This window comes from Pseudophryne corroboree, chromosome 6 (assembly GCF_028390025.1).
Source record: "Pseudophryne corroboree isolate aPseCor3 chromosome 6, aPseCor3.hap2, whole genome shotgun sequence".
In the NCBI taxonomy this organism is placed as follows: Eukaryota; Metazoa; Chordata; class Amphibia; order Anura; family Myobatrachidae; genus Pseudophryne; species Pseudophryne corroboree.
In genome coordinates, this window is record NC_086449.1 from 243,727,497 (window position 1) to 243,755,129 (window position 27,633).

At 46.2% G+C, this 27,633-nt stretch overlaps 1 protein-coding gene across 3 annotated transcripts in view; it reads right to left on the minus strand.

Annotated features, from left to right (window-relative positions):
• The window catches only part of ANPEP (alanyl aminopeptidase, membrane), a 171,179-nt gene that overhangs the window by 83,402 nt on the left and 60,144 nt on the right, over positions 1-27,633 (minus strand). The window lies entirely within an intron of this gene.

Consider the following 27,633-nt stretch of genomic DNA (forward strand, 5'->3'; position numbering starts at 1 on the left):
GGGAGAGGGGAGCCGGGATTAGGCAATCTCCAGTGCCACCTCCTCATTGCAGCTCTGGGCTGGGACACAATGTAGTAACTTCCAGCGCTGGAGGCATGCACCCAGGACGTGCCTGAGACAGGCAGACAACACCTGGATGTTACAGCCCCAGGCTGCACTTTGTAGGCCACTATAGACTATCCAGTTTTGGTGGAGTTACAAGTGCCAGAGTGCTGTGCTAGGGCATGCTGGTACTTGTAGTTCCACAGCATCTGGAAAGCCATTGGTTGCCTACTTCTAGCATGGGGGGTGCACACAGGCACCCCCTAATGTCGGGCACCCCCTCACACATGTCACACTTGCAGCAGTATGCAGCTATAGTGATCGCCACCATTCCTGTCCCCGTCACCCAGTCAGGACCGTTTTGTGTAGTGTGCAACTGTGCATTAATAGTAAAGTAATTTAAAGATGGCCGCCGGAGGAGCTGCTGTGCTTGTGCAGCCGCAGCAGCTCCCCCATAAGTCTTTGTAGGGCCGGGACGTCAGTCAGCACTGACGGTTCCACCTCCGGGTCTGCATCCAGCCCAGAGTCAGCCCCCAGCCCAGAATATGCCGTGCCTCCAGCCCTGAGGCTTCCTCCGGCCCCAGGCAGTTTCCCTCCAGGCAGCAGCCAGGCAAGTGAAAGCCACAGCAGCCTGGCTGTGTCCTATCTACATCAGGATGTGCCAAATATATATATATATATATATATATATATATATATATATTTATTTACTGTGTGTGTGTGTGTATATATATATATATATATATGTGTGTGTGTGTGCGTATATATATATATATATATATACATATATGTATATACTGTATGTGTGTGTATATAGATATCTATATATACACTGCTCAAAAAAATAAAGGGAACACTTAAACAACACAATGTAACTCCAAGTCAATCACACTTCTGTGAAATCAAACTGTCCACTTAGGAAGCAACACTGATTGACAATCAATTTCACATGCTGTTGTGCAAATGGAATAGACAACAGGTGGAAATTATAAGCAATTAGCAAGACACCCCCAATAAAGAAGTTGTTCTGCAGGTGGTGACCACAGACCACTTCTCAACTCCTATGCTTTCTGGCTGATGTTTTGGTCACTTTTGAAAGCTGGCGGTGCTTTCACTCTAGTGGTAGCATGAGACGGAGTCTACAACCCACACAAGTGGCTCAGGTAGTGCAGCTCATCCAGGATGGCACATCAATGCAAGCTGTGGCAAGAAGGTTTGCTGTGTCTGTCAGCGTAGTGTCCAGAGCATGGAGGCGCTACCAGGAGACAGGCCAGTACATCAGGAGACGTGGAGGAGGCCGTAGGAGGGCAACAACCCAGCAGCAGGGCCGCTACCTCCGCCTTTGTGCAAGGAGGAACAGGAGGAGCACTGCCAGAGCCCTGCAAAATGACCTCCAGCAAGCCACAAATGTGCATGTGTCTACTCAAACAATCAGAAACAGACTCCATGAGGGTGGTATGAGGTCCCGACGTCCACAGGTGGGGGTTGTGCTTACAGCCCAACACCGTGCAGGACGTTTGGCATTTGCCAGAGAACACCAAGATTGGCAAAGTCACATGTGACAGACGTGACAGAGTCTGGAGACGCCAAGGAGAACGTTCTGCTGCCTGCAACATCCTCCAGCATGACCGGTTTGGCAGTGGGTCAGTAATGGTGTGGGGTGGCATTTCTTTGGGGGGGCCGCACAGCCCTCAATGTGCTCGCCAGAGGTAGCCTGACTGCCATTAGGTACTGAGATGAGATCTTCAGACCCCTTGTGAGACCATATGCTGGTGCGGTTGTCCCTGGGTTCCTCCTAATGCAAGACAATGCTAGACCTCATGTGGCTGAAGTGTGTCAGCAGTTCCTGCAAGACGAAGGCATTGATGCTATGGACTGGCCCGCCCGTTCCCCAGACCTGAATCCAATTGAACACATCTGGGACATCATGTCTCGCTCCATCCACCAATGCCACGTTGCACCACAGACTGTCCAGGAGTTGGTGGATGCTTTAGTCCAGGTCTGGGAGGAGATCCCTCAGGAGACCATCCGCCACCTCATCAGGAGCATGCCCAGGCGTTGTAGGGAGGTCATACAGGCACGTGGAGGCCACACACACTATTGAGCCTCATTTTGACTTGTTTTAAGGACATTACATCAAAGATGGATCAGCCTGTAGTGTGTTTTTCCACTTTAATTTTGAGTGTGACTCCAAATCCAGACCTCCATGGGTTAATAAATTTGATTTCCATTGATAATTTTTGTGTGATTTTGTTGTCAGCACATTCAACTATGCAAAGAACAAACAAAGTATTTAATAAGAATATCTCATTCATTCAGATCTAGGATGTGTTATTTTAGTGTTCTCTTTATTTTTTTGAGCAGTGTATATATATATATATATATATATATATATATAGTATATATCGTGAGCCGCACAACACTATAAATATCCACCAGAGGGTGCCCGGTCAAAAAGCTTTTCAATATTGATTCAACCACACCATGAGGCTCCAGTTGGGGCTATGTTGTAGATGAGACCAGCACTCCAAATGTAATTCAACGTTTTTATGCCATTTTATAACACATCACAAACGGGTTTCTTGTGCAAATTCAGCAATAAATGAACATAGCTTATTCAGTATCTCACACGTCCTGTGTGTGCTGGGGATATCCATCCTAACCAGGGAGATTTTCAGCTGGTTAGGATGGATATCCCCAGCACACACAGGACGTGTGAGATACTGAATAAGCTATGTTCATTTATTGCTGAATTTGCACAAGAAACCCGTTTGTGATGTGTTATAAAATGGCATAAAAACGTTGAATTACATTTGGAGTGCTGGTCTCATCTACAACATAGCCCCAACTGGAGCCTCATGGTGTGGTTGAATCAATATATATATATATATATATTTATATGTTATAGGCTATTTGTTAGTGGCAGCACTCAGTATATATATATATATATATATATGTATAAGTGTATAACGTGCTCTGCCTGGTGCAATATGTATAATGTGCTTTACCTGGGGCAATGTGTATAACATGCTCTGCCTGGTGCAAAGTGTATAACGTGTTCTACATAGAGATGAGCGGGTTCGGTTCCTCGGAATCCGAACCCCCCCGAACTTCAGCCTTTTTACACGGGTCCGAGGCAGACTCGGATCTTCCCGCCTTGCTCGGCTAACCCGAGCGCGCCCGAACGTCATCATCCCGCTGTCGGATTCTCGCGAGGCTCGTATTCTATCGCGAGACTCGGATTCTATATAAGGAGCCGCGCGTCGCCGCCATTTTCACACGTGCATTGAGATTGATAGGGAGAGGACGTGGCTGGCGTCCTCTCCGTTTAGATAGAGAGTGAGACACTTGATTTACTAGTAATTTAATTTTAGTAATTTTGGGGAGCATTAGGAGTACTCAGAGAGTGCAGAGTTTTGCTGATAGTTATACTAGTGACCACCAGTTTTATTTATTATTTAAAATCCGTTCTCTGCCTGAAAAAAAACGATACACAGTCACATACCATATCTGTGCTCAGCCTCAGTGTGCTGCATGATAATATCATCTATGTATATCTGACTGTGCTGAGTGCTCACTGCTCACACAGCTTAATTGTGGGGGAGACTGGGGAGCAGTTATAGCAGGAGTACATAACAGTGCACACTTTTGCTGCCAGTGTGACTGACCAGTGACCACCAGTATATTGTCTGCCTGAAAAAGTTAAACACTCGTGTGGTGTTTTTTTTATTTTATTCTATAAACGCATTCTGCTGACAGACAGTGTCCAGCAGGTCCGTCATTCATTATATTATAATATATACCTGCAGTAGTGATATATATATATTTTTTATATCATTATCATCCAGTCTATACTAGCAGACGCAGTACGGTAGTCCACGGCTGTAGCTACCTCTGTGTCGGCAGTGCTCGTCCATAATTGTATACCTACCTGTGGTGGGTTTTTTTTTTCTATCTTCTTCATACTAGTAGTTTAGGAGTCTGCTGCTGACAGTGTCCAGCAGGTCCGTCATTATATAATATATACCTGTCCTGCAGTAGTGATATATATATATTTTTTACATCATTATCATCCAGTCTATACTAGCAGACGCAGTACGGTAGTCCACGGCTGTAGCTACCTCTGTGTCGGCAGTGCTCGTCCATAATTGTATACCTACCTGTGGTGGTTTTTTTTTTTCCCTATCTTCTTCATACTAGTAGTTTAGGAGTCTGCTGCTGACAATGTCCAGCAGGTCCGTCATTATATAATATATACCTGTCCTGCAGTAGTGATATATATATATTTTTTATATCATTATCATCCAGTCTATACTAGCAGACGCAGTACGGTAGTCCACGGCTGTAGCTACCTCTGTGTCGGCAGTGCTCGTCCATAATTGTATACCTACCTGTGGTGGGGTTTTTTTTTCTATCTTCTTCATACTAGTAGTTTAGGAGTCTGCTGCTGACAGTGTCCAGCAGGTACGTCATTATATAATATATACCTGTCCTGCAGTAGTGATATATATATATTTTTTATATCATTATCATCCAGTCTATACTAGCAGACGCAGTACGGTAGTCCACGGCTGTAGCTACCTCTGTGTCGGCAGTGCTCGTCCATAATTGTATACCTACCTGTGGTGGGTTTTTTTTTTCTATCTTCTTCATACTAGTAGTTTAGGAGTCTGCTGCTGACAGTGTCCAGCAGGTCCGTCATTATATAATATATACCTGTCCTGCAGTAGTGATATATATATATTTTTTATATCATTATCATCCAGTCTATACTAGCATACGCAGTACGGTAGTCCACGCCTTTAGCTACCTCTGTGTCGGCAGTGCTCGTCCATAATTGTATACCTACCTGTGGTGGGTTTTTTTTTCTATCTTCTTCATACTAGTAGTTTAGGAGTCTGCTGCTGACAGTGTCCAGCAGGTCCGTCATTATATAATATATACCTGTCCTGCAGTAGTGATATATATATATATATTTTTTATATCATTACCATCCAGTCTATACTAGCAGACGCAGTACGGTAGTCCACGGCTGTAGCTACCTCTGTGTCGGCAGTGCTCGTCCATAATTGTATACCTACCTGTGGTGGTTTTTTTTTTCTATCTTCTTCATACTAGTAGTTTAGGAGTCTGCTGCTGACAGTGTCCAGCAGGTCCGTCATTATATAATATATACCTGTCCTGCAGTAGTGATATATATATATTTTTTATATCATTATCATCCAGTCTATACTAGCAGACGCAGTACGGTAGTCCACGGCTGTAGCTACCTCTGTGTCGGCAGTGCTCGTCCATAATTGTATACCTACCTGTGGTGGGTTTTTTTTTTTCTATCTTCTTCATACTAGTAGTTTAGGAGTCTGCTGCTGACAGTGTCCAGCAGGTCCGTCATTATATAATATATACCTGTCCTGCAGTAGTGATATATATATATTTTTTATATCATTATCATCCAGTCTATACTAGCAGACGCAGTACGGTAGTCCACGGCTGTAGCTACCTCTGTGTCGGCAGTGCTCGTCCATAATTGCATACCTACCTGTGGTGGTTTTTTTTTTTTTCTATCTTCTTCATACTAGTAGTTTAGGAGTCTGCTGCTGACAGTGTCCAGCAGGTCCGTCATTATATAATATATACCTGTCCTGCAGTAGTGATATATATATATTTTTTATATCATTATCATCCAGTCTATACTAGCAGACGCAGTACGGTAGTCCACGGCTGTAGCTACCTCTGTGTCGGCAGTGCTCGTCCATAATTGTATACCTACCTGTGGTGGTTTTTTTTTTTCTATCTTCTTCATACTAGTAGTTTAGGAGTCTGCTGCTGACAGTGTCCAGCAGGTCCGTCATTATATAATATATACCTGTCCTGCAGTAGTGATATATATATATTTTTTATATCATTATCATCCAGTCTATACTAGCAGACGCAGTACGGTAGTCCACGGCTGTAGCTACCTCTGTGTCGGCAGTCACTCGTCATCCATAAGTATCCATCCATCTCCATTGTTTACCTGAGGTGCCTTTTAGTTGTGCCTTTTAGTTGTGCCTATTAAAATATGGAGAACAAAAATGTTGAGGTTCCAAAAATAGGGAAAGATCAAGATCGACTTCCACCTCGTGCTGAAGCTGCTGCCACTAGTCATGGCCGAGACGATGAAATGCCATCAACGTCGTCTGCCAAGGCCGATGCCCAATGTCATAGTACAGAGCATGTAAAATCCAAAACAACAAATATCAGTATAAAAAGGACTCAAAAATCTAAAATAAAATCGTCGGAGGAGAAGCGTAAACTTGCCAATATGCCATTTACCACACAGAGTGGCAAGGAACGGCTGAGGCCCTGGCCTATGTTCATGGCTAGTGGTTCAGCTTCACATGAGGATGGAAGCACTCAGCCTCTCGCTAGAAAAATGAAAAGACTTAAGCTGGCAAAAGCACAGCAAAGAACTGTGCGTTCTTCGAAATCACAAATCCACAAGGAGAGTCCAATTGTGTCGGTTGCGATGCCTGACCTTCCCAACACTGGACGTGAAGAGCATGCGCCTTCCACCATTTGCACGCCCCCTGCAAGTGCTGGAAGGAGCACCCGCAGTCCAGTTCCTGATAGTCAGATTGAAGATGTCAGTGTTGAAGTACACCAGGATGAGGAGGATATGGGTGTTGCTGGCGCTGTGGAGGAAATTGACCAGGAGGATTCTGATGGTGAGGTGGTTTGTTTAAGTCAGGCACCCGGGGAGACACCTGTTGTCCGTGGGAGGAATATGGCCATTGACATGCCTGGTGAAAATACCAAAAAAATCAGCTCTTCGGTGTGGAAGTATTTCAACAGAAATGCGGACAACATTTGTCAAGCCGTGTGTTGCCTTTGTCAAGCTGTAATAAGTAGGGGTAAGGACGTTAACCACCTCGGAACATCCTCCCTTATACGTCACCTGCAGCGCATTCATCATAAGTCAGTGACAAGTTCAAAAACTTTGGGCGACAGCGGAAGCAGTCCACTGACCAGTAAATCCCTTCCTCTTGTAACCAAGCTCACGCAAACCACCCCACCAACTCCCTCAGTGTCAATTTCCTCCTTCCCCAGGAATGCCAATAGTCCTGCAGGCCATGTCACTGGCAATTCTGATGAGTCCTCTCCTGCCTGGGATTCCTCCGATGCATCCTTGCGTGTAACGCCTACTGCTGCTGGCGCTGCTGTTGTTGCTGCTGGGAGTTGATGGTCATCCCAGAGGGGAAGTCGTAAGACCACTTTTACTACTTCCACCAAGCAATTGACTGTCCAACAGTCCTTTGCGAGGAAGATGAAATATCACAGCAGTCATCCTGCTGCAAAGCGGATAACTGAGGCCTTGGCATCCTGGGCGGTGAGAACCGTGGTTCCGGTATCCATCATTACTGCAGAGCCAACTATAGACTTGTTTGAGGTACTGTGTCCCCGGTACCAAATACCATCTAGGTTCCATTTCTCTAGGCAGGCGATACCGAAAATGTACACAGACCTCAGAAAAAGACTCACCAGTGTCCTAAAAAATGCAGTTGTACCAATGTCCACTTAACCACGGACATGTGGACAAGTGGAGCAGGGCAGACTCAGGACTATATGACTGTGACAGCCCACTGGGTAGATGTATGGACTCCCGCCGCAAGAACAGCAGCGGCGGCACCAGTAGCAGCATCTCGCAAACGCCAACTCTTTCCTAGGCAGGCTACGCTTTGTATCACCGCTTTCCAGAATACGCACACAGCTAAAAACCTCTTACGGCAACTGAGGAAGATCATCGCAGAATGGCTTACCCCAATTGGACTCTCCTGTGGATTTGTGGCATCGGACAATGCCAGCAATATTGTGTGTGCATTAAATATGGGCAAATTCCAGCACGTCCCATGTTTTGCACATACCTTGAATTTGGTGGTGCAGAATTATTTAAAAAACGAGAGGGGCGTGCAAGAGATGCTGTCGGTGGCCAGAAGAATTGCGGGACACTTTCGGCGTACAGGCACCACGTACAGAAGACTGGAGCACCACCAAAAACGCCTGAACCTGCCCTGCCATCATCTGAAGCAAGAAGTGGTAACGAGGTGGAATTCAACCCTCTATATGCTTCAGAGGTTGGAGGAGCAGCAAAAGGCCATTCAAGCCTATACAACTGAGCACGATATAGGAGGTGGAATGCACCTGTCTCAAGCGCAGTGGAGAATGATTTCAACGTTGTGCAAGGTTCTGCAACCTTTTGAACTTGCCACACGTGAAGTCAGTTCAGACACTGCCAGCCTGAGTCAGGTCATTCCCCTCATCAGGCTTTTGCAGAAGAAGCTGGAGACATTGAAGGAGGAGCTAACACAGAGCGATTCCGCTAGGCATGTGGGACTTGTGGATGGAGCCCTTAATTCGCTTAACAAGGATTCACGGGTGGTCAATCTGTTGAAATCAGAGCACTACATTTTGGCCACCGTGCTCGATCCTAGATTTAAAACCTACCTTGGATCTCTCTTTCCGGCAGACACAAGTCTGCAGGGGTTCAAAGAACTGCTGGTGAGAAAATTGTCAAGTCAAGCGGAACGCGACCTGTCAACATCTCCTCCTTCACATTCTCCCGCAACTGGGGGTGCGAGGAAAAGGCTCAGAATTCCGAGCCCACCTGCTGGCGGTGATGCAGGGCAGTCTGGAGCGACTGCTGATGCTGACATCTGGTCCGGACTGAAGGACCTGACAACGATTACGGACATGTCGTCTACTGTCACTGCATATGATTCTCTCCCCATTGAAAGAATGGTGGAGGATTATATGAGTGACCGCATCCAAATAGGCACGTCAGACAGTCCGTACGTATACTGGCAGGAAAAAGAGGCAATTTGGAGGCCCTTGCACAAACTGGCTTTATTCTACCTAAGTTGCCCTCCCACAAGTGTGTACTCCGAAAGAGTGTTTAGTGCCGCCGCTCACCTTGTCAGCAATCGGCGTACGAGGTTACTTCCAGAAAATGTGGAGAAGATGATGTTCATTAAAATGAATTAAAATCAATTCCTCCATGGAGACATTCACCAGCAGCAATTGCCTCCACAAAGTACACAGGGAGCTGTGATGGTGGATTCCAGTGGGGACGAATTGATAACCTGTGAGGAGGGGGATGTACACGGTGATGAATCGGAGGATGATGATGAGGTGGACATCTTGCCTCTGTAGAGCCAGTTTGTGCAAGGAGAGATTAATTGCTTCTTTTTTGGTGGGGGTCCAAACCAACCCGTCATTTCAGTCACAGTCGTGTGGCAGACCCTGTCACTGAAATGATGGGTTGGTTAAAGTGTGCATGTCCTGTTTATACAACATAAGGGTGGGTGGGAGGGCCCAAGGACAATTCCATCTTGCACCTCTTTTTTCTTTCATTTTTCTTTGCGTCATGTGCTGTTTGGGGAGTGTTTTTTGGAAGGGCCAGCCTGCGTGACACTGCAGTGCCACTCCTAGATGGGCCAGGTGTTTGTGTCGGCCACTAGGGTCGCTTAGCTTACTCACACAGCTACCTCATTGCGCCTCTTTTTTTCTTTGCGTCATGTGCTGTTTGGGGAGTGTTTTTTTGAAGGGCCATCCTGCGTGACACTGCAGTGCCACTCCTAGATGGGCCCGGTGTTTGTGTCGGCCACTTGGGTCGCTGAGCTTAGTCATCCAGCGACCTCGGTGCAAATTTTAGGACTAAAAATAATATTGTGAGGTGTGAGGTGTTCAGAATAGACTGAAAATGAGTGGAAATTGTGGTTATTGAGGTTAATAATACTTTGGGATCAAAATGACCCCCAAATTCTATGATTTAAGCTGTTTTTTAGGGTTTTTTGAAAAAAACACCCGAATCCAAAACACACCCGAATCCGACAAAAAAAATTCGGTGAGGTTTTGCCAAAACGCGTTCGAACCCAAAACACGGCCGCGGAACCGAACCCAAAACCAAAACACAAAACCCGAAAAATTTCCGGTGCACATCTCTGTGTAATGTGCTCTACTTGGCACAAAGTGTATAACGTGCTCTACCGGGCGCAAAGTGTATAATGTGCTCTACCTGGCGCAAAGTGCATAATGTGCTCTACCTGGCGCAAAGTGTATAATGTGCTTTACCCAGTGCAATGTGTATAATGTGCTATACCCACTGCAATGTGTATAACGTGATTTACCTTGTGCAGTGTGTATAATGTGCTCTGCCTGGCGCAAAGTGTATAATGTGCTTTACCTGGTGCAATGTGTATAATGTGCTCTGCCTGGCGCAAAGTGTATACCGTGCTCTACCTGGCGCAAAGTGTAGAATGTGCTCTATCTGGCGGAATATGTATAACGTGCTCTACCTGGCACAGTGTGTATAGGAGGTTCTACCTGGTGCACTGTGTATAAGCAGCACTACTGTGTGGTGTAATGTGACTTGGCACTATTATGTGGCCACACCCCTTTCCCACTAAGCCATGCCCCTAAAATTTTGCACTCACTTAACATACGTTCATATACTCTGGCCTTCTGTGCAGTAATCCCTCCCACTTGACAGGTACCCCTCGACAGTCCCCCCACCCCTATTAGGGCTGCTTCCATAAATTTCCCGGGCTGGTTTTTGATCCCAATCTGCCCTTGCTTGTGCCCATAGGCATACCAAATGCCCTAGGCATTTGCTTAGTTTGCTTATACCTAGGGCCAGCTCTGTAAGGGGTCAATTTATACCTGGAGAAAGCCATATTTTTGTTATTTGTTTCACACGAAAAGTGCAGAAAAATAACAGATATTTTTCAGCCTTTTCATTTCTCCTGTCACAATCTTGCAGGTCCCATTGGATTTAATGAAGGCTTTACAGCAGGGCTTGGGAACCTCCGGCCCGCGGGCCATATACGTTCCGGCCCGCCCGCTAGTTTGGCAGCGAGACACGCCGCCGCTCAGTCCAGCGGCGGCGTGTCTCAGATGTTAGTAGCTGCGCTCTCATCCCTGCCCCATGTCCGGCAGCCGCGGATAGGATCTTAAACCTGCCGCTGGTTCGTGAGCCAATCAGAGCTTGCGGACCGGCAGCCAATCAGGAGTCGCCACTGCCGGTCCACAAGCTCTGATTGGCTCATGAACTGGCGGCTGGTTTGAGGTCCTACACGCCGCTGCAGCCTGACATAGCCGCGCTCTCCTCCCTGCCATGACCCGACAGCTGAGATACGCCCACGCTGCCGCCGCCGGATGGGCCTGCAGCAGCGGTGAGCGATCTGGTACTCTGGGGGCACTTGTATATGTGGCACTCTGGGGGCACTTGTATATCTGGCACTCTGGGGGCACTTGTATATCATCTGGCACTCTGGGGGCACTTGTATATCATTGACACTCTGGGGGCACTTATATATCATGTGGCACTCTGTGGGGCAATTGTAGATCATCTGGCACTCTGGGGGCACTTGTATATCTGGCACCCTGGGGGCACTTGTATATCTGGCACTGCGGGGGCATTTGTATATCTATCACTGTGGGGGCATTTGTATACCTGGCACTGTGGGGGCATTTGTGGATCTGGCACTGTGGGGGTAATTGTGCATTTGGCACTGTGGGGGCATTTGTGGATCTGGCACTGTGGGGACATTTGTGGATCTGGCACTGCACTATTGGGGGCATATGTGTATCACATCCCATTTGAATTGTCCACACCCATTTAAGTACCTCTTAGGGGCAGACCTACTGGGGGACAGGGTAATTTTTTAATTTGAGAATTTCTGTATGGCCCCCGAAGGATTTTATAAATATCCAAATGGCCCTTGGTAGAAAAAAGTTTCCCCACCCCTGCTTTACAGGAATGGTACTTACTGTATGTGTATTCTTACCACCAGAAATGGAGAAAAGCAAGGAAAAGCATTATATTCCTGCTTTTCTCCACTGCCCCGGCCGGGTCTGTGTGCTTTGCTCCCGCTGGCTCTCTTTTCTCTTCCTCCCCCCAGCCAGCTTTGATGATCAGTGTTGAGCTAGTGATCACTGACACTGATAGGTGCATGCGTAGTGCATTCAAAGATATTTTGCATATGCAAAAGATGTTTAAAATCTCCTTGCCAGGACAGTTCTTTACACATGGGCTGTGCTGGCACTTCAAGAGATATAAATATGATGAAAATTACAAAAGAGAGTGAAAAAGAGAGAGTCAAAAAATTACTTTTCTGACATGGCAGAGGTCAGCTTTAGGTTATAAATTCAGTGATAGGTCTTTTCACCATCCAGGAGCAATTTATACAGGGAAGGTACAAAAACTATAGTTATAGAAAAATAAGACACGAACAAGAACTAAGGTTTGTTAGCACTGTGTAGGCAAGTGTAGATTAGCACCTGCAGATCCGCAGCCACCTGGTGAAGAGGTAGCCAACCTCTTCTATATAGCAGACACCAACAATATAGAGTAGCGGTGGCCAGCTTTGATTGGCTCATGGACTGGTGCCTAATTGAAGATAGACACTGCTGCCGAAGACTGACCAAGGGGCAGGAGAGGCGCATGCTACGCTCTCCTCCGTGCCCTCATAACAAACAGCAGCAGCGTGGTGATCAGCACATGGGGTGAAGGGGGGGGGGGGAGGCACTGTGCGGACATGTATATCTGGCACTGTGGGCATATCTGGCATTGTGGGGACATGTGTATCTGGCACTGGGGGCATATCTGGCACTGTGGGAACAGGTGTATCTGGCACTGGGGACATATCTGGCACTGTAGAGACATGTGTATCTGGCACTGAGAGCATATCTGGCACTGTAGGGACATGTGTACCTGGCACTGGGGGCATATCTAGCACTGTGTGGACATGTGTATCTGGTGCTGGGGGCATATCTGGCACTGTGGGGACATGTGTATCTGCACTGGGGTCATATCTGGCACTGGGATCATATCTAGCACTGTGGAGACATGTGTATCTGGCACTGTGGGCATATCTGGCACTGTGGGGACATGTGTATCTGGCACTAGCGGAATATCTGGCACTGTGGGGACACGTGTATCTGGCACTGGGGGAATATCTGTATCTGGCACTGTGGGGACATGTGATCTGGCACTGGGGGCATATATGTATCTGGCACTGTGGGGCATATATGTATTTGGCATTGTGGGGCATATGTGTATCTGGCACTGTGCGGCATATGTGTACCTGGCACTGTGGAGCCTATGTGTACCTGGCACTGTGGGTATATATGTATCTGACACTGTGGGGGCATGTGTATCTGGCAGTGTGGCGGTCATGTGTGGCACCCCACTAGTGAGCCCCTATTGGGGCCAACACTATCCGCAGGACAGGGGCGCTTTAAGAGAGGAGGAGGCCCGTGTGCTGCCTCCTCCATACGGGCCCCCTCCTCTCTGCAGGAGCGCTGTAGAGTCTGAGCACTAGAGGGCTCAGACTCTACTACGCATGCGCAGATCTCCGGGAAAATGGCGCAGCGGCCATTTTCCCAGAGATTTCTCTACTGCGCATATGCAGAACTCCGTGAAAATGGCCACTGCGCCATTTTCACAGGGTTTTAACTAGTGATGAGCGGGTTCGGTTTCTCGGAAACCGAACCCCCCCGAACTTCACGCTTTTTACACGGGTCCGAGGCAGACTCGGATCTTCCCGCCTTGCTCGGCTAACCCGAGCGCGCCCGAACGTCATCATCCCGCTGTCGGATTCTCGCGAGGCTCGTATTCTATCGCGAGACTCGGATTCTATATAAGGAGCCGCGCGTCGCCGCCATTTTCACACGTGCATTGAGATTGATAGGGAGAGGACGTGGCTGGCGTCCTCTCCGTTTAGAATAGAAATAGATAGTGAGAGTGAGACACTTGATTTACTGGAGCTTAGGAGTACTCAGAGAGTGCAGAGTTTACTAGTGACTGACCAGTGACCACCAGTGCAGTTTTATTATTATTTAATATAATCCGTTCTCTGCCTGAAAAAAAAAACGATACACAGTGACACAGTATACCATATCTGTGCTCAGCCTCAGTGTGCTGCATCATCTATGTATATCTGACTGTGCTGAGTGCTCACTGCTCACACAGCTTAATTGTGGGGGAGACTGGGGAGCAGTTATAGCAGGAGAACATATATTTAACAGTGCACACTTTTGCTGCCAGAGTGCCACTGCCAGTGTGACTGACCAGTGACCACCAGTATATTGTGATTGTCTGCCTGAAAAAGTTAAACACTCGTCGTGTGGTGTTTTTATTCTATAGACGCATTCTGCTGACAGTGTCCAGCAGGTCCGTCATTATATAATATATACCTGTCCTGCAGTAGTGATATATATATATTTTTTATATCATTATCATCCAGTCTATACTAGCAGCAGACGCAGTACGGTAGTCCACGGCTGTAGCTACCTCTGTGTCGGCAGTCGCTCGTCCATAATTGTATACCTACCTGTGGTGGTTTTTTTTTTTTTTCTATCTTCTTCATACTAGTAGTTAACTTTAGGAGTCTGCAGTGCTGACAGTGTCCAGCAGGTCCGTCATTATATAATATATACCTGTCCGGCTGCAGTAGTGATATATATATATATATTTTATATCATTATCATCCAGTCTATATTAGCAGCAGATGCAGTACGGTAGTCCACGGCTGTAGCTACCTCTGTGTCGGCAGTCGCTCGTCCATCCATAATTGTATACCACCTACTTGTTGTGTTTTTTTTTTTCTATCTTCTTGATACTAGTAGCTTACTTTAGGAGTCTGCAGTGCTGACAGTGTCCAGCAGGTCCGTCATTATATAATATATACCTGTCCGGCTGCAGTAGTGATATATATATATTTTTTATATCATTATCATCCAGTCTATATTAGCAGCAGACGCAGTACGGTAGTCCACAGCTGTAGCTACCTCTGTGTCGGCAGTCGCTCGTCCATCCATAATTGTATACCACCTACCTGTGGTGTTTTTTTTTTTCTATCTTCTTGATACTAGTAGCTTACTTTAGGAGTTTGCAGTGCTGACAGTGTCCAGCAGGTCCGTCATTATATAATATATACCTGTCCAGCTGCAGTAGTGATATATATATATTTTTTATATCATTATCATCCAGTCTATATTAGCAGCAGACGCAGTACAGTAGTCCACGGCTGTAGCTACCTCTGTGTCGGCAGTCGCTCGTCCATCCATAATTGTATACCACCTACCTGTGGTGTTTTTTTTTCTTTCTATCTTCTTGATACTAGTAGCTTACTTTAGGAGTCTGCAGTGCTGACAGTGTCCAGCAGGTCCGTCATTATATAATATATACCTGTCCGGCTGCAGTAGTGATATATATATATTTTTTATATCATTATCATCCAGTCTATATTAGCAGCAGACGCAGTACGGTAGTCCACGGCTGTAGCTACCTCTGTGTCGGCAGTCGCTCGTCCATCCATAATTGTATACCACCTACCTGTTGTGTTTTTTTTTTCTATCTTCTTGATACTAGTAGCTTACTTTAGGAGTCTGCAGTGCTGACAGTGTCCAGCAGGTCCGTCATTATATAATATATACCTGTCCGGCTGCAGTAGTGATATATATATTTTTTATATCATTATCATCCAGTCTATATTAGCAGCAGACGCAGTATGGTAGTCCACGGCTGTAGCTACCTCTGTGTCGGCAGTCGCTCGTCCATCCATAATTGTATACCACCTACCTGTGGTGTTTTTTTTTTTCTATCTTCTTGATACTAGTAGCTTACTTTAGGAGTCTGCAGTGCTGACAGTGTCCAGCAGGTCCGTCATTATATAATATATACCTGTCCGGCTGCAGTAGTGATATATATATATTTTTTAGATAATTATCATCCAGTCTATATTAGCAGCAGACGCAGTACGGTAGTCCACGGCTGTAGCTACCTCTGTGTCGGCAGTCGCTCGTCCATCCATAATTGTATACCACCTACCTGTGGTGTTTTTTTTTCTTTCTATCTTCTTGATACTAGTAGCTTACTTTAGGAGTCTGCAGTGCTGACAGTGTCCAGCTGGTCCGTCATTATATAATATATACCTGTCCGGCTGCAGTAGTGATATATATATATTTTTTATATCATTATCATCCAGTCTATATTAGCAGCAGACGCAGTACGGTAGTCCACGGCTGTAGCTACCTCTGTGTCGGCAGTCGCTCGTCCATCCATAATTGTATACCACCTACCTGTGGTGTTTTTTTTTCTTTCTATCTTCTTGATACTAGTAGCTTACTTTAGGAGTCTGCAGTGCTGACAGTGTCCAGCAGGTCCGTCATTATATAATATATACCTGTCCGGCTGCAGTAGTGATATATATATATTTTTTATATCATTATCATCCAGTCTATATTAGCAGCAGACGCAGTACGGTAGTCCACGGCTGTAGCTACCTCTGTGTCGGCAGTCGCTCGTCCATCCATAATTGTATACCACCTACCTGTGGTGTTTTTTTTTTCTATCTTCTTGATACTAGTAGCTTACTTTAGGAGTCTGCAGTGCTGACAGTGTCCAGCAGGTCCGTCATTATATAATATATACCTTTCCGGCTGCAGTAGTGATATATATATATTTTTTATATAATTATCATCCAGTCTATATTAGCAGCAGACGCAGTACGGTAGTCCACGGCTGTAGCTACCTCTGTGTCGGCAGTCGCTCGTCCATCCATAATTGTATACCACCTACCTGTGGTGTTTTTTTTTCTTCTATCTTCTTGATACTAGTAGCTTACTTTAGGAGTCTGCAGTGCTGACAGTGTCCAGCAGGTCCGTCATTATATAATATATACCTGTCCGGCTGCAGTAGTGATATATATATATTTTTTATATCATTATCATCCAGTCTATATTAGCAGCAGACGCAGTACGGTAGTCCACGGCTGTAGCTACCTCTGTGTCAGCAGTCGCTCGTCCATCCATAATTGTATACCACCTACCTGTGGTGTTTTTTTTTTTCTATCTTCTTGATACTAGTAGCTTACTTTAGGAGTCTGCAGTGCTGACAGTGTCCAGCAGGTCCGTCATTATATAATATATACCTGTCCGGCTGCAGTAGTGATATATATATATTTTTTATATCATTATCATCCAGTCTATATTAGCAGCAGACGCAGTACGGTAGTCCACGGCTGTAGCTACCTCTGTGTCGGCAGTCGCTCGTCCATCCATAATTGTATACCACCTACCTGTGGTGTTTTTTTTCTTTCTATCTTCTTGATACTAGTAGCTTACTTTAGGAGTCTGCAGTGCTGACAGTGTCCAGCAGGTCCGTCATTATATAATATATACCTGTCCGGCTGCAGTAGTGATATATGTATATTTTTTATATCATTATCATCCAGTCTATATTAGCAGCAGACGCAGTACGGTAGTCCACGGCTGTAGCTACCTCTGTGTCGGCAGTCGCTCGTCCATCCATAAGTATACTAGTATCCATCCATCTCCATTGTTTACCTGAGGTGCCTTTTAGTTGTGCCTATTAAAATATGGAGAACAAAAATGTTGAGGTTCCAAAAATAGGGAAAGATCAAGATCGACTTCCACCTCGTGCTGAAGCTGCTGCCACTAGTCATGGCCGAGACGATGAAATGCCATCAAAGTCGTCTGCCAAGGCCGATGCCCAATGTCATAGTACAGAGCATGTAAAATCCAAAACACCAAATATCAGTAAAAAAAGGACTCAAAAATCTAAAATAAAATTGTCGGAGGAGAAGCGTAAACTTGCCAATATGCCATTTACCACACGGAGTGGCAAGGAACGGCTGAGGCCCTGGCCTATGTTCATGGCTAGTGGTTCAGCTTCACATGAGGATGGAAGCACTCAGCCTCTCGCTAGAAAAATGAAAAGACTCAAGCTGGCAAAAGCACAGCAAAGAACTGTGCGTTTTTCGAAATCACAAATCCACAAGGAGAGTCCAATTGTGTCGTTTGCGATGCCTGACCTTCCCAACACTGGACGTGAAGAGCATGCGCCTTCCACCATTTGCACGCCCCCTGCAAGTGCTGGAAGGAGCACCCGCAGTCCAGTTCCTGATAGTCAGATTGAAGATGTCAGTGTTGAAGTACACCAGGATGAGGAGGATATGGGTGTTGCTGGCGCTGGGGAGGAAATTGACCAGGAGGATTCTGATGGTGAGGTGGTTTGTTTAAGTCAGGCACCCGGGGAGACACCTGTTGTCCGTGGGAGGAATAGGGCCATTGACATGCCTGGTGAAAATACCAAAAAAATCAGCTCTTCGGTGTGGAAGTATTTCAACAGAAATGCGGACAACATTTGTCAAGCCGTGTGTTGCCTTTGTCAAGCTGTAATAAGTAGGGGTAAGGACATTAACCACCTCGGAACATCCTCCCTTATACGTCACCTGCAGCGCATTCATCATAAGTCAGTGACAAGTTCAAAAACTTTGGGCGACAGCGGAAGCAGTCCACTGACCAGTAAATCCCTTCCTCTTGTAACCAAGCTCACGCAAACCACCCCACCAACTCCCTCAGTGTCAATTTCCTCCTTCCCCAGGAATGCCAATAGTCCTGCAGGCCATGTCACTGGCAATTCTGACGAGTCCTCTCCTGCCTGGGATTCCTCCGATGCATCCTTGCGTGTAACGCCTACTGCTGCTGGCGCTGCTGTTGTTGCTGCTGGGAGTCGATGGTCATCCCAGAGGGGAAGTCGTACTCGTAAGACCACTTTTACTACTTCCACCAAGCAATTGACTGTCCAACAGTCCTTTGCGAGGAAGATGAAATATCACAGCAGTCATCCTGCTGCAAAGCGGATAACTGAGGCCTTGGCATCCTGGGCGGTGAGAAACGTGGTTCCGGTATCCATCATTACTGCAGAGCCAACTAGAGACTTGTTGGAGGTACTGTGTCCCCGGTACCAAATACCATCTAGGTTCCATTTCTCTAGGCAGGCGATACCGAAAATGTACACAGACCTCAGAAAAAGACTCACCAGTGTCCTAAAAAATGCAGTTGTACCCAATGTCCACTTAACCACGGACATGTGGACAAGTGGAGCAGGGCAGGCTCAGGACTATATGACTGTGACAGCCCACTGGGTAGATGTATGGACTCCCGCCGCAAGAACAGCAGCGGCGGCACCAGTAGCAGCATCTCGCAAACGCCAACTCTTTCCTAGGCAGGCTACGCTTTGTATCACCGCTTTCCAGAATACGCACACAGCTAAAAACCTCTTACGGCAACTGAGGAAGATCATCGCAGAATGGCTTACCCCAATTGGACTCTCCTGTGGATTTGTGGCATCGGACAACGCCAGCAATATTGTGTGTGCATTAAATATGGGCAAATTCCAGCACGTCCCATGTTTTGCACATACCTTGAATTTGGTGGTGCAGAATTATTTAAAAAATGAGAGGGGCGTGCAAGAGATGCTGTCGGTGGCCAGAAGAATTGCGGGACACTTTCGGCGTACAGGCACCAAGTACAGAAGACTGGAGCACCACCAAAAACGCCTGAACCTGCCCTGCCATCATCTGAAGCAAGAAGTGGTAACGAGGTGGAATTCAACCCTCTATATGCTTCAGAGGTTGGAGGAGCAGCAAAAGGCCATTCAAGCCTATACAACTGAGCACGATATAGGAGGTGGAATGCACCTGTCTCAAGCGCAGTGGAGAATGATTTCAACGTTGTGCAAGGTTCTGCAACCTTTTGAACTTGCCACACGTGAAGTCAGTTCAGACACTGCCAGTCTGAGTCAGGTCATTCCCCTCATCAGGCTTTTGCAGAAGAAGCTGGAGACATTGAAGGAGGAGCTAACACAGAGCGATTCCGCTAGGCATGTGGGACTTGTGGATGGAGCCCTTAATTCGCTTAACAAGGATTCACGGGTGGTCAATCTGTTGAAATCAGAGCACTACATTTTGTCCACCGTGCTCGATCCTAGATTTAAAACCTACCTTGGATCTCTCTTTCCGGCAGACACAAGTCTGCTGGGGTTCAAAGAACTGCTGGTGACAAAATTGTCAAGTCAAGCGGAACGCGACCTGTCAACATCTCCTCCTTCACATTCTCCCGCAACTGGGGGTGCGAGGAAAAGGCTCAGAATTCCGAGCCCACCCGCTGGCGGTGATGCAGGGCAGTCTGGAGCGACTGCTGATGCTGACATCTGGTCCGGACTGAAGGACCTGACAACGATTACGGACATGTCGTCTACTGTCACTGCATATGATTCTCTCCCCATTGAAAGAATGGTGGAGGATTATATGAGTGACCGCATCCAAGTAGGCACGTCAGACAGTCCGTACTTATACTGGCAGGAAAAAGAGGCAATTTGGAGGCCCTTGCACAAACTGGCTTTATTCTACCTAAGTTGCCCTCCCACAAGTGTGTACTCCGAAAGAGTGTTTAGTGCCGCCGCTCACCTTGTCAGCAATCGGCGTACGAGGTTACATCCAGAAAATGTGGAGAAGATGATGTTCATTAAAATGAATTATAATCAATTCCTCCGTGGAGACATTCACCAGCAGCAATTGCCTCCACAAAGTACACAGGGAGCTGAGATGGTGGATTCCAGTGGGGACGAATTGATAATCTGTGAGGAGGGGGATGTACACGGTGATATATCGGAGGATGATGATGAGGTGGACATCTTGCCTCTGTAGAGCCAGTTTGTGCAAGGAGAGATTAATTGCTTCTTTTTTGGTGGGGGTCCAAACCAACCCGTCATTTCAGTCACAGTCGTGTGGCAGACCCTGTCACTGAAATGATGGGTTGGTTAAAGTGTGCATGTCCTGTTTGTACAACATAAGGGTGGGTGGGAGGGCCCAAGGACAATTCCATCTTGCACCTCTTTTTTCTTTCATTTTTCTTTGCGTCATGTGCTGTTTGGGGAGTAGTTTTTGGAAGGGCCATCCTGCGTGACACTGCAGTGCCACTCCTAGATGGGCCAGGTGTTTGTGTCGGCCACTTGGGTCGCTTATCTTAGTCACACAGCTACCTCATTGCGCCTCTTTTTGTCTTTGCGTCATGTGCTGTTTGGGGGGTGTTTTTTGGAAGGGCCATCCTGCGTGACACTGCAGTGCCACTCCTAGATGGGCCAGGTGTTTGTGTCGGCCACTTGGGTCGCTTATCTTAGTCACACAGCTACCTCATTGCGCCTCTTTTTTTCTTTGCGTCATGTGCTGTTTGGGGGGTGTTTTTTGGAAGGGCCATCCTGCGTGACACTGCAGTGCCACTCCTAGATGGGCCAGGTGTTTGTGTCGGCCACTTGGGTCGCTTATCTTAGTCACACAGCTACCTCATTGCGCCTCTTTTTTTCTTTGCGTCATGTGCTGTTTGGGGGGTGTTTTTTGGAAGGGCCATCCTGCGTGACACTGCAGTGCCACTCCTAGATGGGCCAGGTGTTTGTGTCGGCCACTAGGGTCGCTTATCTTAGTCACACAGCTACCTCATTGCGCCTCTTTTTTTTCTTCTTTGCGTCATGTGCTGTTTGGGGAGTAGTTTTTTGAAGGGCCATCCTGCGTGACACTGCAGTGCCACTCCTAGATGGGCCAGGTGTTTGTGTCGGCCACTTGGGTCGCTGAGCTTAGTCATCCAGCGACCTCGGTGCAAATTTTAGGGCTAAAAATAATATTGTGAGGTGTGAGGTGTTCAGAATAGACTGAAAATGAGTGGAAATTATGGTTATTGAGGTTAATAATACTTTGGGATCAAAATGACCCCCAAATTCTATGATTTAAGCTGTTTTTTAGGGTTTTTGAAAAAAACACCCGAATCCAAAACACACCCGAATCCGACAAAAAAAATTCGGTGAGGTTTTGCCAAAACGCGTTCGAACCCAAAACACGGCCGCGGAACCGAACCCAAAACCAAAACCCAAAACCCAAAACCCGAAAAATTTCCGGTGCTTATCACTAGTTTTAACAGCACCCGGTGATGTTGGCGCGGGACTCCGGAGGGGTGAGTATTAATAAAAAGGGTGCAATGTGTGTGATCAGCGCTGGTTATCCCCTGGCAGGCCATCACAAACCAGCCATAGCTGATTTATCAGCTCACCTGACTACCGCCCAGCACCTCACTTGTGACATCTCAGAGAGAGACAGAAGGAGACATTATTGCATTCCAATAAGGGGAGCAGGCAGCCCCATTACCCAGCACCCAGTGGTTAATGACTGAGATACCTGTGTAGACAGGGTGCTTCAGTAAGACTCATTCCAGCCAGAATCAGTTAGAGACTCATAATCAGACTGGCTCACAGGGAGCCTTGCTGGTACCTGTTGTTCCACAAGCCTCAGGATTTTCATTAACTGTTCTTCTGCTAGAAACCTCTAACAGTTACTTATATCCCTCACCGGAGAACTGCAATACTTGTCCTTTCACTGTTTAAATAGTGCTATCTTTTGCTGCAGATCTGAACTCTGGGGGTTATTCCGAGTGGATCGCCCGCTACGGATTTTTGCAGCGCAGTGATCATGGTAGAATGAAGCTAATCTGCGCATGCATATGCACCGCAATGCACAGGCGTGTCGTACGAGTACACAGCGGTTCGTTACCCAGCGATGGCTTCTACGATGATTCCATTTGCACGGCCGTTTGCAAGGAGATTGACAGGAAGAAGGCGTTTCTGGGTGTCAACTGACCGTTTTCCGGGAGTGTTTGAAGAAACGCAGGCATGTCTAGGCGTTTGCTGGGCAGGTGTCTGGCGTCAATTCCGGACACGAACAGGCTGGAGTGATTGCAGCGGCTGAGTAAGTCCAGAGCTACTCAGAAACTGCACAAAATGTTTTTGCAGAGCTCGGCTGCAAATCCGTCCGCACACTTGCAAAGCGAAAATACAATCCCCCGTGGGTGGCGACTATGCGTTTGCACGGCTGCTAAAAGAAGCTAGCGAGCCATCAACTCGGAATGAGGGCCCATTGGGGTAATTCAGACCTGATTGCTGCTGTGCGCTTTCACACAGCGGACGATCAGGTCCAAACCGCAATGCACAGGCGCGTTGCATGGGTACAAAGCGGATCGCCCCTCTACATTGTGAGCAATGAGATGGTGGATGGATGTATTCCTATAAGATATATATGCATGCAGACTGGCAGCTCACTATGAATCCAAACATCACTGGTCAGCTATACGGATCAAGCGTTAGAGACTGAAGATTTCTGAGAGTCTCCGCTTGTCACTACCACCGGTGTGAAATATATTTGAATTTATGATCTGATTATATACTGTTGAAACTCCAAGGATTTCCCAAATACACATATTAATCATGTGTGTGAGTCTGTAATCGATTCTGTGGCTTATCATTTGAGATCTATCGCTTTATGATTGTTGTTAGTGTTATTTTTACTGATTTGTTACATGTATTAAAACTGTGATTTTATAAAGATTGCTTCTGTGATTTCGAGCGCCTACCTGGTATACTCTGTATTAAAGAAATAAGGGGAACATGTACTAAGCAGTGATAAAAGTGGAGAAGTGAGCCAGTGGAGAAGTGGCACATGGCAACCAATCAGCTGCTCTGTATACCTTTATAGTATGCACATTCAAAATGTTACTTCAATGCTGATTGGCTGCCATGGGCAACTTCTCCACTGGCTCACTTCTCCACTTTTATCACTGCTTAGTACATGTCCCCCTAAAGGGGGGTACTCACGGAGCGATATTCTAAGCAATCTGACTAGATTGCTTAGAATTTAAGCAGGATCGCTCCATGTGTAGCCCATACAGCGATAGCGATGCGCAGCCCCGCGCATCGCTATCGCTGGTGCTAGATTGGCCTGCCGTGCAGGCCAATCTAGCGGGTCGCTCATTTCACCCGCTGGGTGAAATGAGCGTCACCCTGTCTCCCCCCGCACGCTCAGCACAGATCGCACTGTGCTGAGCGGCGGGAGAGATGTGTGCTGCACACATCTCTCCCGCATCGGCCCGTCTATATGGGCCTTTAGAGTTACAAATAATCACGGAGAAGGGTTTGGGTCAGGCTGCTGGAAAGGTGAGTTAGGGTTAGGGGGGGGGGGGATCAGGGTTAGGTTAGCTTTTAGACAGCTGTCGGAATTTTAATCTCCGGGATGCCGATGTTGGTATCTAATACAGCCTTCATCCCAAGGGCTGGGATATCGTATGTATTCCCATATGAAAACACAAAACAGTAAACTCTTATTGCTTTTACGGGATGCTGTTTGGCAACAGTTTGAACTGGAAATTGGAAGTGTGGGCAGAGAAATTAACAGCCATAAACATAAGGGATACATAAAATAAGAGTTTTACTGAAATGATCACAGGTCAAGAATGTACCTTTGTCCACAAAAAAACCCATGAAATAGCCAGCACTACACTCATCCTCTGTAACGTATATTAAAGTATTTTTAGTCTCTAATAGTATTCTATAATAGTATAATAGAATGAAAGCAACAGTAGGCAGCAGGAATAGTAATGAGCATACTAAGGAGGCTATTCAGCATTCAATATTTGTGGCATATCCTTGAAAACACCCGTTAATTTCCAACAGCAGCTATAGAACATAGAAACCCCATGAGTTTCTATGTCAGACTTACCAAGCTCCAGAATGTAAAGCACTCCAGAGTTTGGCCCCAGCAGCTAATGCCTTCTGAAGATGGCGTTAACCACTGTAGCCTAAGGGCTACAACCATCTAAAGCTCAATTTGTGGCTTAGCTAAAGAACATGGATAGGCTTGGTGTGTTTTGAGTTTAGGGAGCATATCTATTATTTTTTGCTTTGTGCACCCAATATTCCAGATTCATTAGAGCGGCAATTTCCGGCGATAAGGAATCTTTATTCACAGGAATGTACAATTCCTGAGTTGCTGGAGCATCCCAGCGTTCAATAAGAAGTAAAGTGCTATCACATTACTTCTTACTTCTGCCCCCTGATTCGGTACTGCGCATGTGTCAACATCTGTTAGCTCATGTGCAAGCAGACATGACCAGGGAGGGATTCTGCTGTTTATAGAGGAGCGTGCTAGTGCACAGACTCTAGTCCTCTGGTTCTCCATTACGGCTTCATACCCTATTCCAAGATGCCTACCAAGATTTCTACTTCGCTCCAGAGAAACCTGTGATTACCTGCAATCCACAACATTTTCCAGCGTTCCTGCACTGCTACCCACAAGCAGCATACATTCACCGGCTGGTGAAACATATAGAACCCCACTCCGCTCAAGCTCCAGTCCATCTGCAGTGTACATGTAACAGTGAGTACGGCTGTACCTGCTAATTATCAGTGAACCAACACCACTTGTTAAGTAACTGGGCTGTTCATAGTTTGACTCATCCACTGGCGTGTACCTTAATAACTCTACAATATAAACACCTGCACACACACTTAATTTTCAACACTTATGGATACCTCTCCTGAAGAAATATGCAGTAGGCCCATAGGCTACAGTGGCTTACAGGGCCAACATGGTAAATTCGCCATTGAAGCAGCCCATGTAGAAACCTATGGGTCTGCTTTTGTGAGCAAAAAAAGGATTGCAGCAGATATCTCCTGTAGATATTGTGAGGATAATGGGGTTCAGGGATCACACAACGGAACGGGTTACAATGATAACAAGGTGAGCTTTATTTAAGGAGATCCAGAAATATAGTGAACAGCAAGCAGGATTGTACTAATAAACTCCACTCAGAGTTCAGCAAAGTGCTTTCCAGCTGCTCTATATCTCCTCCAGTCCTGGCCAGCAATGACAGCTGTAGCAGGGCATACAGAATGGCTGATCAACGATGACACTGAGAGGGGATGGGACCCAAACCTCCAGGGACTCTAGCTGTGTACCCTCACCCTCCCACAACACAGTCTCTTTTCTCTCCCTGATACTTCCTCACTTCCTGCTGGTTCTCCCTACTTCCTCCTTTCTGATTGGTGGACCTTGTTGTTAGTCTTTCCAGAGAGAAAGGAGATAGGCTTTTCTAAAAGCTTCTGGCAGGCTTCCTGTGTGAGACTTCTGCAGACTGAGGACTTCAATTTAAGAACAGAGAACTTGTGCTATAGGGTTCACTCTTTCCTTTCTAACATGCAAGCAAGTCTTAGAGGTCCCTTGCCTCCTCATAGATATATTCAGGGGATACAGTAAATTGTTGTTTTTGGAATCTCTCACAAATATTATTTGATAAATAGGCCACTAAATATTTTGGGGCAATGTACATTAATGTTCTCTTGAATTTTGATTTCTGGATATATTGTTGTTGGGTGTTCTGTGCAGCTGAGTCTAATACTGATAATGTCGATATTATCTTAGACCGAAAAGCTATACCTCTAGATACACTATTACCGTGGAGCCGCTATTGCCGCTAGACTGGATACACGTGCTACGCACTTTGTACGCTATTTGCGTACAGAGTCCCGCACGTGGTACGTACTTGGCGTACACACGTCGCGCTGAGTGTACAGAGTACACACAGCGTGCGCACACACAATTGATAACCTTTAAACCTTGTTAATGATACAATGCAATGATATGATTATACTTTAAACCCTTAACAGCAAAGTAGTGCAACGATGTTATACCTTAAACCTTAAGTAGCGCTGACGGTATAAAGTACCCGCAGTGCGTACACCTTATCAATACTTATACACCTTATACAGATAAATACACTCTAAAACCCTTGCAGGAAAGTGAAGACACAACACTGATTTGTAGTTGCAACCACAGGGTTCTAAGGCCACAGTGGATTAATTCCAAAAGGTAAAACAGTACAAATCATACACTACAGGCTAACAAGATAAATCTAAACAGAATAATGGCTACAGAGAATGTACATACGTGAGAATGTTCGCAAGCGCAACCCGGCCGGTCCTCCGCTGGTCATACAGATAGCGTTCAGAGTCTTCTGACCGGCCAGGCAACAATGGGCTTTTTATACACAACATGCATACACAATACAATGGTCACTGTAATCTCATTGTCCATTGGACACAGGGATGTGTCTTTACATTACAGAAGAGGTCATAGGTGGATTTGAAAAGGTGGGCTATGTCTTTCTCAACTGCTCTTGTGGGTGGTCTCCTCTGGATTCCCCCCGCATACATAATATACAGTAAATACAGTTTAAACATATATTCTGCTTCTGCATCTAACTATCCACAGGAACATGCGATCTTCCTCAAACCAACACCAGAATGTTTCCCTTAAAATACCCTACAGCTGGATACCAAACACCACCTTGTAATCTTGTTCTGTCCCCTCCTATCCTGTAAAGGTGAATCCCTTTGTTCTGTTACCATTTTAAACAGCTATTTCTTTCTGATGTGGTACAGGGGGCTATGTGTACAATGTGCACTATTTGGGTTAAATATGTAATGTTCTGATAACCCTCTACGCGCTCACAAACTCCGCCGTAAATACCCACATCACGCGCATGATCGCCGGAGCGATCCTACGCAAATTGCGGATATGTGCACGCACGGCAGACTGAGTGCACGAGCAGCGGGCATGTGCATGGGGTTAGTACGTGGGGCATGCATTACAATATTTTTCGACTTTGACAATACATACATATGGCTCACTGCTTAATGGAATTGTCATTATTTTATTGGATAAAATCTGATTTCAATAAATCATCCTGTTTCCAAAATCTGTTGCCAGATTCCTGATCAGTTCCAGTTCCCAAATAAAGCTCTGTTTTCTGGGTCTGTCTTCTGGCATTTGCAGAGGTCATTGAGTTTTGTACTCAAATGTGGATTGG